Here is a 20333-nt window from a genome sequence, read left to right on the forward strand (position 1 = left end):
ATAAAGGTTCTTCAGATTTTGTAAGTAGTGGGACAGTTGACATCTATCCTCGAGAGTTTGTCAGTTATGGTATTTCAGCATTTTGGTGACTCTCTCATGGTTCAGATGAACCAGTCACAATTTGTGCTTCCCTCCTTTGTATAAATTACTTGTATTTGGCATGAACACTTTCCTAGAATGGCTTGCAAGAGTATTTTGTTAGCAGCAATTCTTTGTAGACTGAATGCATTTTTCCAATATCCTAATAGTGCACTGAAGTGAATCACCTTCTTTACGAAAGGGCGAGCCTATGTGTTCATTACATTTCACGTCCCCATGAATAGTTACATCCAAATATTGTATTATTCAACTGGTTCCAATTTTTACTCTCAGGTTCTGTCATTGAATACTAAGTTGGTGCATTTTTTGAAGTGAACATTTTTAATTTAACTATATTTAAAACATGTTGGCATCCTTTGCACCACTTTGAAATTATGTTAAAATATGACTGAACACATGTGTAGCTTTTTTCAGATAGTAAGAATGTTATGAAAAGGGTAGTTGCTACTCGCCATATAGTGGAGATGCATGTCGCAGGTAAATACAATGAAAAGATGATCAGAAAGTAAGCTTTCGGCCAACAAGGTCTTTGTCAGAAGGAGACAAAAAACACACACAGGTCTCACCTCAGCAGCCAGAGACTTTGTTGTATCTACAACTGTATCTATCTGCAACTGAGCATCTTCACTATATGGTGAGTAGCAACTGTCCTTTTCATAATGTTGTTACATTCCACTTTACTATAAGTATAATATTACTTTACTATAAACATAATAAACAAAAAATAGTAACTTCCAGGTGAAATCAAGCTAATAGTGCATAACACCAGTTTAGCTTTAATAGTGGCCTTAACTGAGGAACTAAGAGAGTATACAAGTTTCTTCATATACCCTGCTGAAGCCACTCATTGTTGATTAATCTTATAGAGCTACCAAACTGCAGCATTGTTGATTCCCACTCTTTGCTCAGCTTTCAAATAATTCCTGGTATTTTGTATGGGATTGAGACTGGGTGATTAGCAGGCTAGTTGAGCTGCAACAGGATAGTGTTCATTAACCCAGGAATATATGCATGTTGTCCTTTGAATTTTGCTGTACTCATCATTTGGGAAGCTGGGAGTGTTCACAGCACAATTGTCATGAAAATGTACGAGAAAAGGGGAAGTCCCAAACACCGAGAATGGTGAAATATCATGATTCTTGTTCCTGGTAATGACTGGGCCCAAGTCACGGTAGGAAAAACACACCAAATAATCATGGAACCACTTTGGGTCAGAACAATATCCTTTACAAACTATGGGTTAAACACCTCTTTTGGTCATCAGAGCACTTGACACCTTGCATCATTTGAAAAGAGGCAGGGTGGTTTGGCTCTTTGAAGAAGTGCAGTTTTATATACTGCAGTAAGGAATGACCTTTTGCAAGCTACCTGATACCAAACATCCACCAACTTTGGTTCCCCTAACAGTTTTTGCTTGATAATAAGACCTGCATGCACAGATTGCTGCAATTCTTTTTGACTTTGAAACCACCTGTCACTGATGAGGTGTAACGCTCTTCTCCAGTTCCTGTTGGTTAGGATCTTTTTATGCCCACTTCTTGTCTCTTTGTGTTACATGGTTGCAATTGGTACATCATTCCTAGTAGACATGCAGGAAGTCCATTGATACATCAACAAACCTCACAACTTCATTCATCCTACTATCTGAACTTGTCCAATCACCATAGCTCCTTTTTGCCATTTTATCATGTTTCCACCTTGATCCATCTTACTGCAGTGAATCTATACATCTGACTGTCATGTATACACCAGTTCATTGTTGTGTATTATGTCAGTGGCAGAGGCTCACCTGGTAGTAGTACTACATGCCTGATACTAGTTCTACATCACCCACGGCACTTCAAAACAATGAATGTGTTCTTTTAAAGCAATGATTAACATTTTAATATCTGCATCAACGGCACCTAAAGTTAATTCTACATTAGGCAGTGGGCGATGCCACTGCTATGATTTTTGCGTTTTCGCCAGCTTTCTGTAGGCCTACATAGTGTTAAGGTAAGCGTTTCCTGGAGTACACTAGCATTATTTGAAAGGAGTGCTTTCACTGACTAGGGTCAAAAACACTGCAAGAAAGCAAAGTGCACCACATTGTTTCACTTTATGGTTTGAAGGCATTCTACAGCTACAGTAATTTGAGAGTGAAGAAATGAATAACAGTGATGAAAGTTGTTTGCATGTTACTTGGTAAGATGAAGAGAAGATGACATCAAACGTTTTGGGTCTACTATGTCCGCAGCAGAAGTTATGTCCATGGAGAGATTTGTACTCTTATTTCCAGATTTGATAGAAGGTGACATTTGTTAATGGTAGTTTTGACCAACATCCAAGTATTACAGAGATGCCTTGGGAATTCAAATGGGTGTGCCTGGAGGGATGTTCTTGTAGAGGAACACTTTTGAGAAAACTCAGAATTCACATTTGAGTTTGACTGCAGAGCAATTATACTGCCGCAGGCACACATTTTGCTACAGGACCACAAAGATACGAGAAATTAGGGCTCATACAGCAGCATACAGGCAGTCATTTTTCCCTTCACTCTGTTTGCAAGTGGAAAAGGAAAAGAAATGACTAGTAGTGGCACAGGTTACCCTCCATCATGCACTGTATTATGGCTTGCTGAGTAGGTATGCAGATGTAGATGCAGATGCAGACATAGGTTGTTTTTTATTTATTTTTTAATGAGAAAATGTCTCTTTGACTTACTGCTGCTTACTCAATAAATAAATAAATAAATAAATAAATAAAAATCAGAAAGGCCATTGGACCAAATACCTTAAATGGAAAGACATATTTAAAAGTTCAGTTGAACTTATTTTCAGCAAATTCATTGCAATAATTTTTCACTTAAATGGGTACGGCCCTGTTTTTGATACAGGTACTGCTATTTTCTTGTCTGAAGTCTTGTTACTATTTCCTCCAGCTGTTACCTCCACTAAAACAGATTCTGAAGAGTTTTACCAATCTTCATTTCTGTTGCAGTTACTATGTTAAGCACCATTCAACATTAAAATGTTTTTTATTATTTTTCGCAAGAATGAAAAATGTTCTGTATTTCATGGTACTTTCAACTAAATGTCTGCCCCCCTTGTAAATGCCGGCATTTGAAGTCATATACCATCCAGTACACAAAGTGCAGTGAGCCACATCACATGCATCAGCCACATGCACCAAATGTGTGACCTCTTGACAGTGCTAACAGCATTTTCAGTGTGTGATAAAACAGAAGGGTAAAAGCTGGAAGGAACGCACTGATCAGCCAGAACTGTATGACCACCTACCTAATAGCCAGTATGTCCACCTTTAGCCAGATACCAGTGACGACACATTGTGGCATTGAAGCAGTAAGGCCTTGGTAGGTTGCTGGAGGGAGTTGACACCATATCTCCACAAACAAGTGACCTAATTCCTTTAAATTACAGGGATGTGGTGATTAGCTCTGATTCTCCGTTCAATTACATCCCTGATATGTTTGATCAGGTTTGGATCTGGAAAATAGTGGGGCCAGCACATCAAATGTAACTTGCCACTGTTTTCCTTGAAACACTCCATCACACTCCTGGCCTTGCGACATGGCACATTATCTCGTCGCCACTGCTGTTAGGAAACATGATCGTCATGACGTCATGATTGGCTGTATGTGGTTTCTAACCAATTCACAATACTCCTTGACTGTCATGAAGCCTTTCCTGAGCTCCACTAGCCCCCATGGATGCCCAGAGCATAATGGAGTTGCCAGCAGCTTCCCTCTGTGCCACCTTACCTGGTGTCAGGGAGCTGTTCCTGTGGAAGACAACAGATTTGCACCCTCCCATCGGCATGATGAAGAAGCTATTGGGATTCATACGACCATGCAGTGCTCTGCCACTGTGCTAATGTTCTGTGCCAATGGTCACATGCCCATTTCAGTCATAGTTGCTGAGGTGTGTTCACACACACTTTTACTCTGCCCAACATCAAAGTCAGGTGTTAGTTCTGCCACAGTTTGCTGCATGTCCTGTTCTACCAGTCTGCCCAGCCTACAACATCCAGGTTCTGTAATGAGAGGTGGTCACCCAACCCCACAATGTGTGGATCTGGTTTCACCTTGGTTTCGCCACATGTCAAAGATAATCACCACAGCACTCCTTGAACACCCAACAAGTTGTGTAGTTTCCAAAATGCTTGTGCTGCACCTTTGGGCCATCACAATATGTCCCCAGTCAGACTCGGACAGATCACGTACCTTCTTCATTCTTGACATGGACAGCACACTCACTGGTGCTACATGCACTGTGCCCATGTCTGATTAGCAGTCATTCCTCGCCAAATGGCTCTGAGCTCTATGGGACTTAAAATTTGAGGTCATCAGTCATTCCTTGCCAGGTGACATTGTTGTCACCTGGACAGTTTATATCGATCATTGGTCGTGGTGGTGATGTTTTGTCTGATCAGTGTATACAGAACAGTTGTACAAAGGCAACTAGTACTAAGAAAATATTGCAAAAGGGAAGAGGAAATACATAAAAGTGAGATGGGAGATGTGATACAGCAAGAAGAATTTGACAGACCATTGAAAGACCTATGTCAAAATATGGCCACTGGAGTAGACTAAATTACCTCACAATTACTAAGATAATTGGGAAAACAAGACAAAATTATTCCACTCCGCCTTGTATGCAAGATATACAAGATAGGCAGAATATCCTTAGGATTCAAGAAGAATGTAATAATTTGAGTTCCAAGAAAGGCAGGTACTGACAAGTGTGAATATCACTAACGCATGTGACATTTTCTAAACTCAGGGGAAATAAATAATTAAGTGCTGAGCCCTCATATAATTATGACACAAATCCATATTATAGATATCATCAACAGTTGATGGTGAATTAATCAAATTTGCTGTAGTACATTCCAGGTCTGTGGTGCAAGGTTTCATTTGTGCTGCCCCTGTGATCTATGCACCAAGCAATAACTCGAAACACATCTCCATATAATTACATTTATTATGTAAACACAGTTTATGCACACAGTTATAATGTTAATAGACACTGGCCATGTTTTTGCATGTTTACCATCTAAATCTTGGCAGGCTTTTACTAAACTACAGGTACTTTTCACCACAATGGCCTACCTTGACATCAGCTTCTGCTGAAGTACCTACGGTGTTTCTTGAGAAACTTTACATAGGTCACAATAATGAAGTATAAATATGTACTTCATAGTAGAATTAAACTGCCTGATGGCTAGCACTATTTTATGTTAATTTTCACATAAAAATTGTTATGTGTACATTAATCATGATGTGTATTAATGCAGTAGCAGCAATTTTTAGTCAGCTATTCCTCTCACAAATCCTTCTGCCATTTTAACAAAATAAAGTGAAGGTATTCACAATGAAAACTAAAACACTTGTAAAATGATAGGTAAAATGTTTACTCAAAAGCTAATTTTTGCTCTAATTCCAAAACCAGTCTTAGATTTTGTGAGTTCATAATATTTCCAAAGTTGCAGAGAATTTAATACACCAAAAGAGGATGGACAAGCATAGTATAGGCAGTCTCTTTCGTAGATTTGTTATATTTTCTAAGTGTTCTGCCAATAAAATGCAGTCTTTGGTCTGCCTTCCCCACAACATTTTCAGTGTTTTCTTTCCAATTTAAATTGTTCATAATTGAGATTCGTAGATATTTGGGTGAATTTACAGCTTTTTGATTTGACTGATTTATGGTGTAACCAAAGTTTAACGGATTCCTTTTAGCACTCATGTGGATGACCTCACACTTTTCATTATTTAGTGTCAATTGCCAATTTTTACCCCATTTAGATATCTTTTATAAACCATTTTGCAATTTGTTTTGATCTTCTGATGTGTATACTAGACAACAAACGACAGCATCATCTGGAAACAACTTAAAACAGCTGCTCAGATTGTCTCCTAAATCGGGCGTGTGTGTATGGACTATAACACTACCTTGGAGAATGCCAGAAATCACCTCTGTTTTACTCAGTGACTTTCCATCAATTTCTATGAAGCATGACCCATCTGACAGGAAATCATTTATTTATTTATTTATTTAATTTGCTCGTAACACGTAATTTTTACATGCATGGGCCTTTTTTAACAAAGTATATAAAGAATAAAAGTGAAATTTTTACAATTAGAGTTCTCATGTTACATTATTTCGTAGTACATTATAAATATATATAAAACAAAAAATTTCTTATTACATCATAAATGTATGTAAAGTATATAAAAAATAAAAATTAATTTTTTCAGGTAGAATTTTCTTTTTACATTATTTCTTATGACATCTGCTTTCTTATTACATCATAATTCATTTAGGACCAGATTATAGAGGCATTTTTTAATGAGCCACTGCTTGACACACTTCTTAATAGTATGGCCTGTCACTGTTTTGATTTTATCTGGTAATGAATTGTGGAAGACAGCTCCATGGATATAAGGACTTTTTGCTGTTAGAGTTAATCTTTTGGTAACCATATCAAAGTCTTTTTTATGCCCCATTTCATAGTGGTGGATGTCCATATTTCTTTTTGTGATCTTAGTGTCTTATTTCACTAGCATTATGGTTTCTAGTATATACGTGGCATAAACTGTAAGAATATTATGACTAGTGAACAGTGTTTTACTAGAGGTTCTTTGTTTTACTTTTGCTACAATCCTTAAGACTCACTTTTGCAGTATGAAGACTATTTTCATAATTGTTTGGCATGTGCTGCCCCACAGTACTATCCCATATGACAAGAATGGGTATACTAACCCATAGTATACAGCCCTTAGAGTTTCTGAATTGAGATAGGGTGATAATCTTCTTAGTACATATAGACTGGATGTTATTTTTTTGTTGACATGGTCAACTTGCTGCTTCCATGAGAGTCTGTCATTTATGTATAGTCCCAAGAATTTACAATCTGAACAGCTATTTGACAGAGTTTCCTTAGTCTCAATGTTGTTCTTGTTTATACCACTGGGTTTAAAATGAATGATATTTATTTTTTCCATGTTTGCTTTCAAGTTGTCTTTTTGGAAATATGCTCTTCCAGATTAGGCGGGTCTCACTGTCTACACAACAGACACCAGATGTGTCATGGGCATACATAGTGACCAATTGCTTACTGTCTAGAGAACTTATGAAATCATTTACGTAACATATGAATAGGACTGGATGTAAAATGGAGCCTCAGGGAACCCCAAAATTTATTTTTCTTATACTTGACCTTTTCCGCTCTAGTATTTCTTCATTGTAATATTGGATTTCTGTGTACTGTTGCCTGCCTTGTAAATACGTTTCAAGCAATTGCACGAGTTTTCCAGTGACGCTACTCTTTGCAATTTTTAACAAGAGTGCATCATGACATACTCTGTCAAACGCTTTTGAGAGGTCCAAGAATACTCCTACCATTTGAGACTTTTCATTTATGTTTTCAAGTACATGGCAAACAAATTGTACAGCTGCTGATATGGTACTTCAACCCTTCATGAAACCATGTTGGAATTCCCCTAGGACGTCAGCATTATTGTAGTGTTCCAGGATTCTTTTTAATATTATTTTTTCTATCAGTTTGCTGAATGTTGAGATAATGGCTATAAGCCTGTAGTTCTGTACATGTTCGCTTTCCCCTTTTTTTGTAATGGTTTAATTACAGCCAGTTTCAATCTGTCAGGGAACACACCTTCTTCGAGTGTACAGTTTATAAGATGAAGTAGTGGCTTCAACACTTCATGTTTGCATTTCTTCATTAGATATGTAGAAATTGCATCTATTCCTGCTGATTTATTGTTTTTGAGATTAGATTAGATTAGTTTTGCTGTTTGTATCTTACAGTAAATTTTCATCTTGTTTGTCTGATTTAGTGACTGCCATGTTCTACAGTGAACAAACGATGACTAACATTTTGTGCATTGCACAAAAGGTTAAAAATTTATATCAGATGTAAAGAACATATAAACATTCTGTTTGCAGAATGTAGTATTGGCATAGATCAGTTGTTCTGTAATGCTGAGTTATATACAAGGAGAGTAATGTTTGTGAAGGAAACACGCAGTCTCAAATTTTGATACAATCAGATAAATCATTGGCAAGTAGTAATGCTTTTTAGTTAGCATTGTGCTATGTTGATGTATTTTGTCACTGCAGTCTTCTGTGCTATGCATGGTACAAGCCTGAGCATCCTCGGAATCTTGGAGTAAAGATCTGAGTGTGACTGTTTGATAGGACAATTAGAGTTGCAGACAGTGAGACCATGTAAATTCTGTGTCCTCTGGTGAAGTGTATCTGTGGGAACCACCACTGGAAGAATGAACTTACTGATGGCACACTGGTGACAGGCGTAAATATGCCATGCCATGCCGTGCCGGGTGTGTTCAACGAAGACTTTGTCGACACTGCAATAGTGATTGTGACGTTCTGTATCAGGCAAGCAGTAAGTGTGACGTGAGCGCGCGCTCACTCGCACACTGAAATAGTTTGATTATATTTAGGTAGTACTTCAAAATGAGCCGTGCTTGATACAGATATCAGTAAATAAAAAAAATTAAAAAGAAAAAAAAAAACAAAACAGCTGTGGTGGACTATCATTACAATGCCTTTCGTATCTGACTTTCAGTTACCCCTGTTTCAGTGATGCATAATATAACTGGTCACATTTCATTTAGGACATACACAGGAAGAAAGCAGGTTACATGCACAGTGGAGGCTAGTGTGAGGTGACTTGAACATATGCTAAGAAGATCCCCTTGTTATCTAATGGCGCACACAATGGCAGTCAGATGATGGTGCTGACAAGCCTGGCTGCTAGCTGCAATGTACGAGACATTGTTTGCCTCTGTTGCATATCACTGGTCGCTGATGCACTGCGCTGACAAAACAGAGGCAAATGATCTGCAGTATTTCTGAAATGATTTTAATGAAAGTATTTGGTAACAAAAGTTAATTTTTTCATTATGTATAACTTCATGATGAAGTTTTGGTAATGTTGTTTATGATCATAATTATTGTAATGTTTTGCTTTTAAGTAACGCACTGCATGAAATTTGAAAAGTTTGCAGTGAAAATAGCAGTCCTGTAAGGTTACATATGGTGCATATGTGTGTATGAAATTTAGCCAACATATTGCATTTGTTCTTTAAACTTGGGAGATCTATATGCGCTATCAATCCCAAGAAAATGGATTTAAATGTAGTGGATCACTTGAACTTGTACATGCTAGGTATACTTGATAACATCCACTGTGTCTTATAAGTACGTGGAGATACCGAAATCAGTTTTCAGCAAGAATTTGCTAGTATGAAAATAAACGTGAAATTTCTTCATTTTTGTTACTGCAAGCTGACAAAATGAGGTTTTTATTAAGCTGTAGACCTTTCTTGTTGCCTTTTACTTGTTTAGTAAGACACTCTGTTTCAGGATTAGTCACACAGCTGTTGCACACTACATTAGCTGTGCTTTGCCAAAGAATCAAAATTAAACCTGTCAGCAAGAGAAGTGTAGATGTTACTCATAATCGATGCTTCTGAGAAAAAAGTGTTGTAACCTTGTGCAGTGACTGTGCATAATTAAACACTGTCCACCTCCATGGCTATGCGTCACCACCCTTGATGCAACCCCCATCTTTTACTCCATATGACGACTCTGTGGAAGACTGAGACACACATGAAAAACACCTTTGGCAACATTTCCAAGCTTTTGATGTCAGCAACCCCAACATGTGTAGAGCTTTCTTTCTGTCATCGGTTTCTCCTTGTGGTCATCACCCTCATATTGGCACAGCGGTGTAGCAGGTGCTACACCACATGCAAACAGTTTTATACACTGAAGTGCCAAAGAAACTGGTATAGGCATGCATATGCAAATACAGAGATACATAAAGAGGCAGAATATGGTGCTGCAGTCGGCTACACCTATATAAGATAACAAGTGTTCGGCATAGTTGTTAAATCAGTTACTGCTTCTAGAATGGCAGGTTATCAAGATATAAGTGAGTTTGAATGTGGTGTTATAATCAGCTCATGAGCAATGGACACAGCATCTCTGAGATAGAGGTGAAGTGGGAAGTTTCCCATATGACCATTTCACGAGTGTACTGTGAATATCTGGAATCCGGTAAAACATCAAATCTCTGACATCACTGTGACTGGAAAAAGATCCTGCAAGAATGGGACCAATGACAACTGACGAGAATCATTCAACATGACAGAGAAGCAACCCTTCTCTAAATTGCTGCTGATTTCAATGCTGGGCAATCAATAGGTGTCAATGTGTGAACCATTCAATGAAACATCATCGATACAGGCTTTCGTAGCTGAAGGCCCACTTGTATACCCTTGATGACTGCATGATACAAAGCATTATGCCTCGTCTGGGCCCGTCAAAACTGACATTGGACTGTTGATCATTGGAAACATGTTGCCTAGTCGGACGAGTCTCATTTCAAATTTTATCAAGCAGATGGACATGTACAGGTATGGAGACAATCTCATAAATCCATGTACGCTGCATGTCAGCAGGGGACTGTTGAAGCTGGTGGAGTCTCTGTAATGGTTTGAGGCATGTGCAGTTGGAATGCTATGGGACCCCTGATACATCCAGATGTGATTCTGACAGGTGACACATACTTAAGCAGCCTGTCTTATCACCTGCATCCATTCATGTCCATTGCAATTTTCGACCATTCATGTCCATTGCACTTTTCGAGGGACTTTGGCAGTTCCAGCAGAGCAATGTGACACCCCACACAACCAGTTAGTCGACTCCATGCTACGTCATGTTATGGCATTTCTGTGTGCTTGTGGTGGCCCTACATGATATTAGGCAGGTGTACCAGTTTCTTTGGGTCTTTAGTGTATAAGCCATTGCACTAGGTTCTTGGCTACTCTGATGTTTATGTGAAAAGTGTATAGTTCACTGTTAGACGGTACCTTAATGTAATCTTTGGTTTTGTGTCTTTTTAGTGATTAATACATCAGTCATGTCTTATATATTGTTTCATGTGGCAGCAGATTAAAAGATGGATGGTGTGAATTCCATCACTACGTTTGTACGACATTACAGTATTTTTGATGATGAGTGTGGTGGTCCACTCCATGTCTCCCCCCCCCCCCCCCCCCCCCCTCCCACACACACACACACACACACACACACACGCACAATTTGCTGCAGCCTGTATGTCAGTGGAAGAAATTCTTCAGTCCTTTGTTGAACAGCAGCAAGCTCTCACCAATCAGCAGCAGGTTTCTCTCTTCATGGCACTAAACAATTTGTCAGCATTGTTGAGATGCCAGGGTTCATCACCATTGGTATAACCCCCACATTTTACTTCGTATGATGAGTCTGTGGAAGATTCAGACACACACAAAACCACCTTCCGCAACATTTCCCCCTTTTTTTTTTTCCTCTCACCACCTCCAGCATGTATTAGGCTTCCTTCTGTCATGGATTTCTCCTTGTGGTTATGACCCTTTGTATCAGCTAGCTCCTCTGTGGGAATTTGCCAGACTCTCTTTTGATGAAATGTCTAAGTTGCTTTCTACTTATTGCTGCAAGTCTACTCATGATATTTCGCTTCTCACATTGAGTTCCACTGTTGCCAAAAGCAGCTGCAACAGTCATATGGGGCTTGGGCAGTGGAACTTCATGCACTTAGCTGCAATTGCTGGTTTGTTACTAAAGCTCACTGGGACGCATAAGATGATTCAGTGGTTTGCGATTCTGTAATACCCTCAGCCCTTGATAGATGAGTTTATGAATGCACTTTGCAGTATGAAAACTCCTCTCTCACAGAGGTATTCGATATTGTCCAGTCAGTGAAGTATTTGGGACAGCAGGAAATCAGAGAGAAGTTTGGTGTGAAGCAGCTGCCATTGCTTCTCCTCCGCATCCAACAATATTTTGCAATAATGGTAAGAGACCAGGAGACTTGCTGAAATGAAGCACCCTGGTGGGAACATAAAACTGTTACATCTGTGATATTGTTCCTGGAACATGGTAGAAGTATTTTACCAACCAGACATTTAAATGTCTAACCATAAATTTTTACTGTACAATTAGATTTGCAGAACTAAATTAAAATTTTATGAAAGTGTCACTGTTCAGAAAAAAGTTTACATTTTTATTGCAAAAGTAATGCAGAATTGAATGTATTGGTTCTTCATTGCAATAACTGGAAAAGTTAAATTTTGTCGATTACAGCACGCTCTACAATGAGTATAAGAAAAGTTCAGGGTTTGGGGGGTGGCCAGTTGTAACATAGATAGATATCCCCTTTGAAAATATTAACTTTTCATCTAGAACATTTTTTAGTACCATACATATTTTTTGATATTTCTTGAAAATTTGTAAATAACCCTTTAGTTGCTTTATTATTTATACAAGGAAAGAAAGAAAGAACATGATAGTGCCTCTGAGAGAAGAGAAATATCTATGTTGTAATTGAATTATTTACTTTTCTTTTATGGCTGTACAGGTATAACTTAGTATATATTGTTGACGAGAAGTTAGTAATGTGTCTGTGTTATGCAGAAAATGGCTTTATTCAAACGTCTGCTTGTCACAAGCAATGTTAAAATAAAGTTGAAATAAGCTAGTAAATTTAATGAGTTATTGTGCAGAGATGGCTTCATCTGCACACCCAAGCACGATTCCTTCAATACAAAACAAAACTCTGATGGCACTGGTATGGATTATTTGTACTCATAATCAGCTAACAATGCCTGTGAGAGAAAACCAATCTCTTTATTGTTACTACAGGTTCTCAAAGTTCCTCATGCTTCTAGCATGGGTACAAATGATGGAATAAAATACAATTTACTGTAGATAGAGTTATAAAAGATAAAGGATAATTATACAGAAATCAAAATATAAAATGATATGTATAACAACCAGATTGAGTCTTGTAGGTTTCGCTCTACAAAGTTCACACAGTTTAAAGGCCATCTGAGGTAGACTATATGATCAAAAGTATCCAGACACCCCTAAAAACATACATTTCTCGTATTAGGTGCATTGTGCTGCCACCCACTGCCAGGTTCTCCATATCAACAACCTCAGTTGTCATTAGCCATCGTGAGAGAGCAGAATGGGGCGCTCTGTGGAACTCACGAACTTCAAACATGGTCAGGTGGTTAGGTGTCACTTGTGTCATACGTCCGTACACGAGATTTCCACACTCCTAAACATCCCTAGGTCCACTGTTTCCAGTGTGTATGGTGAAGTGTAAACGTGAAGGAACACATACAGCACAAAAGAGTACAGGCCGACCTCGTCTGTTGACTGACAGAGATTGCTGACAGTTGAAGAGAGTTGTCATGTGTAATAGGCACACATCTATCCACACTATTACACAGGAATTCCAAAGTGCATCAAGATTCACTGCAAGTGCTATGACAGTTAGGCAGGAGGTGAGAAAACTTGGATTTCGTGGTCGAGTAGCTGCTCATAAGCCACACATCATGTCAGTAAATGCCAAATGATGCCTTGCTTGGTGTAAGGAGCATAAACATGGGATGACTGAACAGTGGAAATACGCTGTGTGGAGTGACAAATCATGGTACACAATCTGGTGGTCCGATGGCAGGGTGTGGGTATGGTGAATGCCCAGTCAACGTCATCTGCCAGCATGTGTAGTGCCAACAGTAAAATTCAGAGGTGGTGGTGTTGTGCTGTAGTCACGTTTTTCTTGAGGGTGTTTGCACCCCTTGTCGTTTTGCATGGCACTATCACAGCACAGACCTACATTGATGTTTCAAGCACTTCCTTGCTTCTCACTGTTGAAGAGCAATTCAGGGATGGCAATTGCATCTTTCAAGAAGATCGAGCACCTGTTCATAATGTGTGATCTGTGGTGGAGTGGTTACGTGACAGTAACATCCCTGTAATGGACTGGCCTGCACAGAGTCCTGAACTGAATCCTACAGAACACCTTTGCAATGTTTTGGAATGCTGACTTCCGCTAGGCCTCTCCGCCTGACATCAGTACCTCTCCTCAGCACAGCGCTCTGTGAAGAATGGCCTGCCATTCCCCAAGAAACCTTTCAGCAACTGACTGAATGTTTGCCTGTGAGAGTGGAAGCTGTCATCAAGGCTAAGGGTGGCCCAATGCCATATTGAATTCCAGCATTACCGATGGAGGACGCCACAAACTTGTAAGTCATTTTCAGCCAGGTGTTCAGATACTTTTGATCACATAGTATATCTTGTTTTTATGAAGGTGTGCTGAAAAGTAATACGTCCAAATTTTTATTCTGTTCTCAATATCAGCTGAGGTATTACATGTCATGTTACTTGGTGTGTTTCTTGAAAATATGCAACCCTATGCCATGAGAGGGTTCTGAGTTGTGACACTTAACATGATGGTGTATAAGGTAACTATGTTTGTGCTTGAGAGACAGCTTGCAGTAATAAGAGTTTGTAACCACAGAAGATATACCTCCAATTGAAATCAACACTAGAATGAAAGCAGTGTATGGTGATAATTTTATCAACATCAGCAATGGTTGTTCATCCTTGTAACGACTGAAACATGGTGCTAATCTCATCATGTGTGACAGGGTTTGGAGTGGATAACTGCATGCCTCAACTGACAACACACATTGGAATCAGGCTGATAAACTCTTTCAAGAAACTGGCGATTAGTACAGACACAGCTCTCAGCCAAGTGTGGCATATCCCAAGAATGTGTGCGGGCCGTCATTGCAGAACAGCAGTACAGAAAACTGCACACTGGGTGCTCTGAACGCTAGCCCCTGACTTGACATCTGTCAACAATTTCTTTTGCGTTTTGAGTATGTGGGTGATGAGTTCCTTAACAACATTGTGATAGGGGATGAAAACTGGATTCACTGTTTCAATCCTGAAAGATCAGTGTGTCAATGAGGGTCCACCACAAAGGAACACCAATGTCAAAAATGTTAAAGACAATGTCATAAGCAAGCAAGGTCATGCTCACAGTGTTGTGGGATGTTCAAACTTGCATATGGAATTTATGCCTAAAGACACCACCATAAACTCTGCAAAGTACTAAAAGACCCTCAGAAACCACACATGGAGCACTCTCTCCTTGAGCATGACAGTGCCAGGCCACACAATAGTGCTGCCATATCTTCAACTTTCCTAAGCGTTGGGTTCGCTCTCATTGATCATCCCCCTTACAGTCCCGACTTGGCCCTATCCAATTTCCAAAGAATGCATTCGAGGACTTCACTTCGACAGTGATGAACCAGTGTAAGCAGAGGTGATGTTGTGACTCCCTCAACAAAATCAGACATTCTACAGTGATAGTATAAACAAACTCGTCTCTGGTTGGGAGAAATGTGTTTGTCACCAGAGTGACTATGTTCAGACACAAATATGTAGACATGAAGAAAGAATGTTAATAATGTGTGTTTTATTTTAAAAGCTGTAGGAGTTTCCACGTAAAGAGTGTGGGGGTGTTACTTTCCAGCATACCTACTACTTAATAAATTTCTTAATTAAATCTGGTCTGTATAATTCTTTATCTCTCTTGTTTATCAGATTTTTAAAAATACTGCTTCCAGATGAGGTATACTTGTGAGCTCATAACGATCTTTATATTTATGAAAAAATTTGCGAGCCTCCTCCTTCAAATTAAAAAGAATGAAAAGTTTTGCTGATGCCAAATCTCCCACCTCATTCCTTTTATGACTTTATTGTCTTTGTACTGTGCTGTCTTGCTGTATGGGCCACATTTTTGATTAGTTCTTTCTATGCACATGTCTGAACATTATTACTAGTCCACAGTATGCCATCAGGACATTCAAGTAATTTTAATATCATCATAACTGCTCTCTTATAACTCTCTTGTTCACAACTTCCATTGGGAAATACTGGTGTGTATATATATATGTGGTAATTCATTTAATATGAGTTGAAATTCTAGTACCATTTGGGCCCAGGAGGCACATGTGTCTGAGAAATATGTATGACAAAGTTTTCAGATGTCCTTCATTACTTTCCTGAAGGGTTAGATTGAGAGTAGTATTTAGAAATAATTACATGTCATATTTCTTCCTAAAAAGGTTAGACTGAGGTTGGTATTTATAAATGGTAATATGCTATTCTTCTTCCCATGCTAAAAATTACTTAAAATTATTATTTATACAATTTGTGCCATTATCAGTAAGTAACCATCTCTGTTTTCCAACGTTTACAAAAGATCTCTTAAACAGTTAACTTCTGTGGCCATATATCCTACATTAATAGGATATAATTTGTCATGTTTTGACCAATATTCAATGGCCACAAACATGTAAGTTACACCACCTTTTGGTGGAGGAGGAGGCGGAGGAGGAGGAGGAGGAGGAGGAGATGGACATTAATGTTTCGTCGATAATGAAGTCATTAGAAATGGAGCACAAGCTTGGGTTAGTGAAGGATAAAGAAGGAAAGAGGTTATGCCCTTTCAAAGGAATCATCAATGAATTTGCCTTAAGTGATTTAAAGAAATAATGGAAAACCTAAATCAGGATGGTTCGACATGCGTTTGAACTGTTGTTCTTCCAAATGCAAGTCAAGTGTGCTAACCACTGTGTTACCCTACGCGTCTTTTGGTAAAGGTATGAATAAATCGGTGGTTGTTAAGTCATTGAAAGCACTTGGTATTACTGGATACATTTGCAGTACTAAAATCTTCATTTACCAATTGACAGAAATCGCATGTTATTAAAGTCACACTTACGTTCATGGTTACATTTTTAAGAAATAAAATTTCACTATTTGTTTACTTCGCTTGGTATGTACCAAAATGCCCATAACCGTTATGTAAAAACCAAATCAGATCTACTATTATTCAAGCCATGCCCTACTTCCAGTGATTTGAAGTCCTATTCACCCTGCAAAGCAAAGTATCATAACTTGTTCTCATCCTTCTTTGACAAAGTTCCTTGGGCCCAGAATTTGGCCTTATCGCTGAATTGTTTGTAACACTTTAAATCTTCTTTAGTCTATGTAGCCAGTAATTGTACCTCATTATTAGTAAAACTAACAGACATAAAGTTAACTCTAAAAATTATTCCAGAACCTTCCATTCTTCTCTAATTATTTATTCTTAAAGGCAATCAAGAAAGTGGATCAGGCAATATATTCAATTAACCTTTAATACAATTTATTTCCAATTTAAATTCTTGTAACAATAGAACCCACTGCATCAATAAATCATGTAATATTCTACGTTCCATTTAGAATGTTGCGAAGTGATGGTGTGTGCGTGTGCGTGTGCGTGTTTGTGGAACTTCTGTAAACTCTAAATAATAGATTACAGCATTTTTTCTGTGGCAGAAAAATTCAGCTCATGCTTGCTGTGTAAGGCTGAGACCCTTCATGTTGTTGTATTTGCAAGTATCTGTCTGTCAGATCCACAGAGCCAGATAATAATTCTTCTGTACTGGAGGACTGGTTCCATTCAGTGTCATTATGTTTATTTGAAGTTCGAGCATCTAAAAATAACCAAACAGCTCCTGCAGGTTTTTTCACTACCAATAATGGATTATTACACATACTTAAGCTGTGTCCTGTAAAACCATTACTGATCAACTTCTGTATCTGTACCTTTATGGCAAATAAAAGATGTATGATACGGATTACAAAACAAAGATTTTTTTTTTCTCTTTTGTGATAAACTTATGAACACACGTGCTCGCACACACATGCACACACTTCTGTACATTCGGGAGGACGACTGTTCAATCCCACGTCCGGCCATCCTGGCAAATGCCGGGATGGTTCCTTTCAAAGGGCACAGCCGACTTCCTTCCCCATCCTTCCCTAATCTGATGAGACCGATGACCTCGCTGTCTGGTCTCCTTCCCCAAAATAAACTCAACACTTCTGAATAATACTGGATTTATCACAGACCATTTCTTTATGTATTAGTAAAATATCTTGTAATTGAGTCTTTTGTTATTTCATTAATATTTTTGATTCCTGTGATCCTTATTTTATATTTTCTAATAGTTCTTCTTCTGCTGTTTGGTTCTGTTCTTGCATTACAATGATATCAGCTGTAGCACTAAATGAACACAAACACTAGTTCTTGTCCTCTCTTAAAAGTTATGGAATTATTTTTAGAAGGTACTCTGTAGGTATTATACGCTCTTTTGTATAATACTCTGTTCTTTTTAAAATCTACGAGCGACACTTTATTATCAAGTAGCCACTCAATAAATAGAAGTACCATCGAATTTATGATTAGGAGCTACTGACAAATTTTGATAATAAGTAAAGTTATTGGTTCTGATTGGTAACATCATTTCTTCCTTGCCTTATTTTAATCCTTTGTTCTTCATTCAACTGTCGAGTCCTCTTAAGGAAGTCACTTGATCACAAGCAACACCATTCTTCTTTTCTTGCATGGTCGGATAAACTACGAGCCAACAGTTTTAGTAAATGATTCTTGGATCTTGGCAGATGTTATTGAAGATACTTCCTGTCGCTACCCTGAATGTTATTGTAACACCTAAGGTCTATTAACTCCAGCATAAACTTTTCTTGAATAATCAGTGACCAACAGTGAAAATAGCTCAAAGAAGAGAACTCCTTTGGATAGCCTCTTCCTCACTTAGCAGTGCACCATTGTAAGTAACTGTGAACAAAACTGATCTTTTTAGAATCATCCCAATGCTTGGACAGAGACTAAAAAAAAAGCCTTAAAAAGTGAATATAATGAATGTCCGCTTCAGGTTTTAAGTTAAGAACTGGGATGGGTAAGTTTGTCCCACTTCCTAAATGCAGTTTCTCTATTAATTCATGTGGTAGCCCATAGTTATCATGAAGTCTCTTTTTATTAACATTGACTTTTGTTTTAGTTAATTTGTCCAAGATCTTTTTTAACTCCTCTTATTTATTTTATTTATTTATTTATTTAGCATCCGTGTCGTTGTACAAACTTAAATTCAGTCTGCCTCAGTTGATGAATGACATGTACTGACTGATGATTCAATATTTTCTTGTACTTATTGTTAAATTAAATTGCTAAAGCTCCAAGGTTGAAATGATAGAATCTGACATTGCAGTTACATCTGAATCCTTATTCTGCTGCAATACATTTAATGTTACTATAGCCTCTGGGATTTGTTTGTGTACCTCAGTAAATTTCTGTTCAGTAAAATCTTTCTCTTTTTAGTCCTTATTCATGTTTCTGTATGTTCATTAACTTATTCCTCACAAAGTTACATTGTTTAATAATCTCAGAAGTAACTCCCCTGTGAAACTTGAAACTGCCTATTAACCTTATTATACACTTTTAATTTTTGTGATTCTGCTGTATGCTCATCTAGTTTTTGGGTTCGTTACCTGTAATTCCTCCTTTAGGTCATCATCTAGAGTATTTAACTGTTATACTATGTTAGCATTACTGCCATTTAATTTAGTATTAAATTCAGTTTTAACTCATTTAGTGACATTTTGTACATGAATTGGTATAAGGGGCATTCAAAAATAAATGAGCTGGAGGTTGTATAATGGAAACCATTGAAGGGATCATAACGGCCATTGCCTATGGAGGAAGGTACGGCCCCCAACTCCATGCTGGAGGGTCAATGGTGCGCACTCGTGTGAGAGCAGAGTGAGCATGTGCATATACTGCACTCAGTTGTGCTGAAAACAGAGAAATGGAAGCTTCAAAAGAAGTCCAGGAGTTAGTGCATTCACCTAAAGCAAGGAGTGTAGGGAATGAAAATTTGTCAAAGAATGGCTCAAGTTTACAGAGAATACTGCACATCTGTTGGAATTCTGATGCACAATCCACCGTCTGGGGCAATGGCTGCCACTGTAACTCATTGTTCTTCATGAGGGATGGGGGGGGGGGGGGGGGGGCAGGCTAGACAATGGTATCAGTAATGCAGTGTGGCATTCCAGATTGTGCATCATTAGCCAACGACATCCATCCTCTGAACTGCTTGTGCCCCTCCTTTATCCTTGCAGTGCTCACATAGTGCTCTCCATGCAGTTGTGCCATTATTTGATGAATTTATGTTCCTCATACTTCTTCCAGTCTAAGGAAATGTAGTGCATCATTTTGCTTTTCTTTTTAAGCGTCCATTTCTCTGTTTTCGGCACTACTGAGTGCAGTGAATGGTCTGTAAAAACGTGCTGACCCTGTCATCAGGTAAGTGGCCACCAATCTCCTTCTAGTGGTATTTAGGGCATCAGCATTCTTATGCCTGCCTATGTAGGCAATGACATTAGGATCTTTTCAGTGGTTTTCTTTTTACAGGCTTTGGC

The 20333-nt window shown here is 38.4% G+C and overlaps 1 protein-coding gene across 5 annotated transcripts in view; it reads left to right on the forward strand.

The window, feature by feature from the left end:
• LOC126365762 (uncharacterized) overlaps positions 1–20333 on the forward strand; it is a 1228930-nt gene that overhangs the window by 1175647 nt on the left and 32950 nt on the right. The gene's annotated exons all lie outside the window — the stretch shown is intronic.

Source organism: Schistocerca gregaria, chromosome 4 (genome assembly GCF_023897955.1).
Source record: "Schistocerca gregaria isolate iqSchGreg1 chromosome 4, iqSchGreg1.2, whole genome shotgun sequence".
In the NCBI taxonomy this organism is placed as follows: Eukaryota; Metazoa; Arthropoda; class Insecta; order Orthoptera; family Acrididae; genus Schistocerca; species Schistocerca gregaria.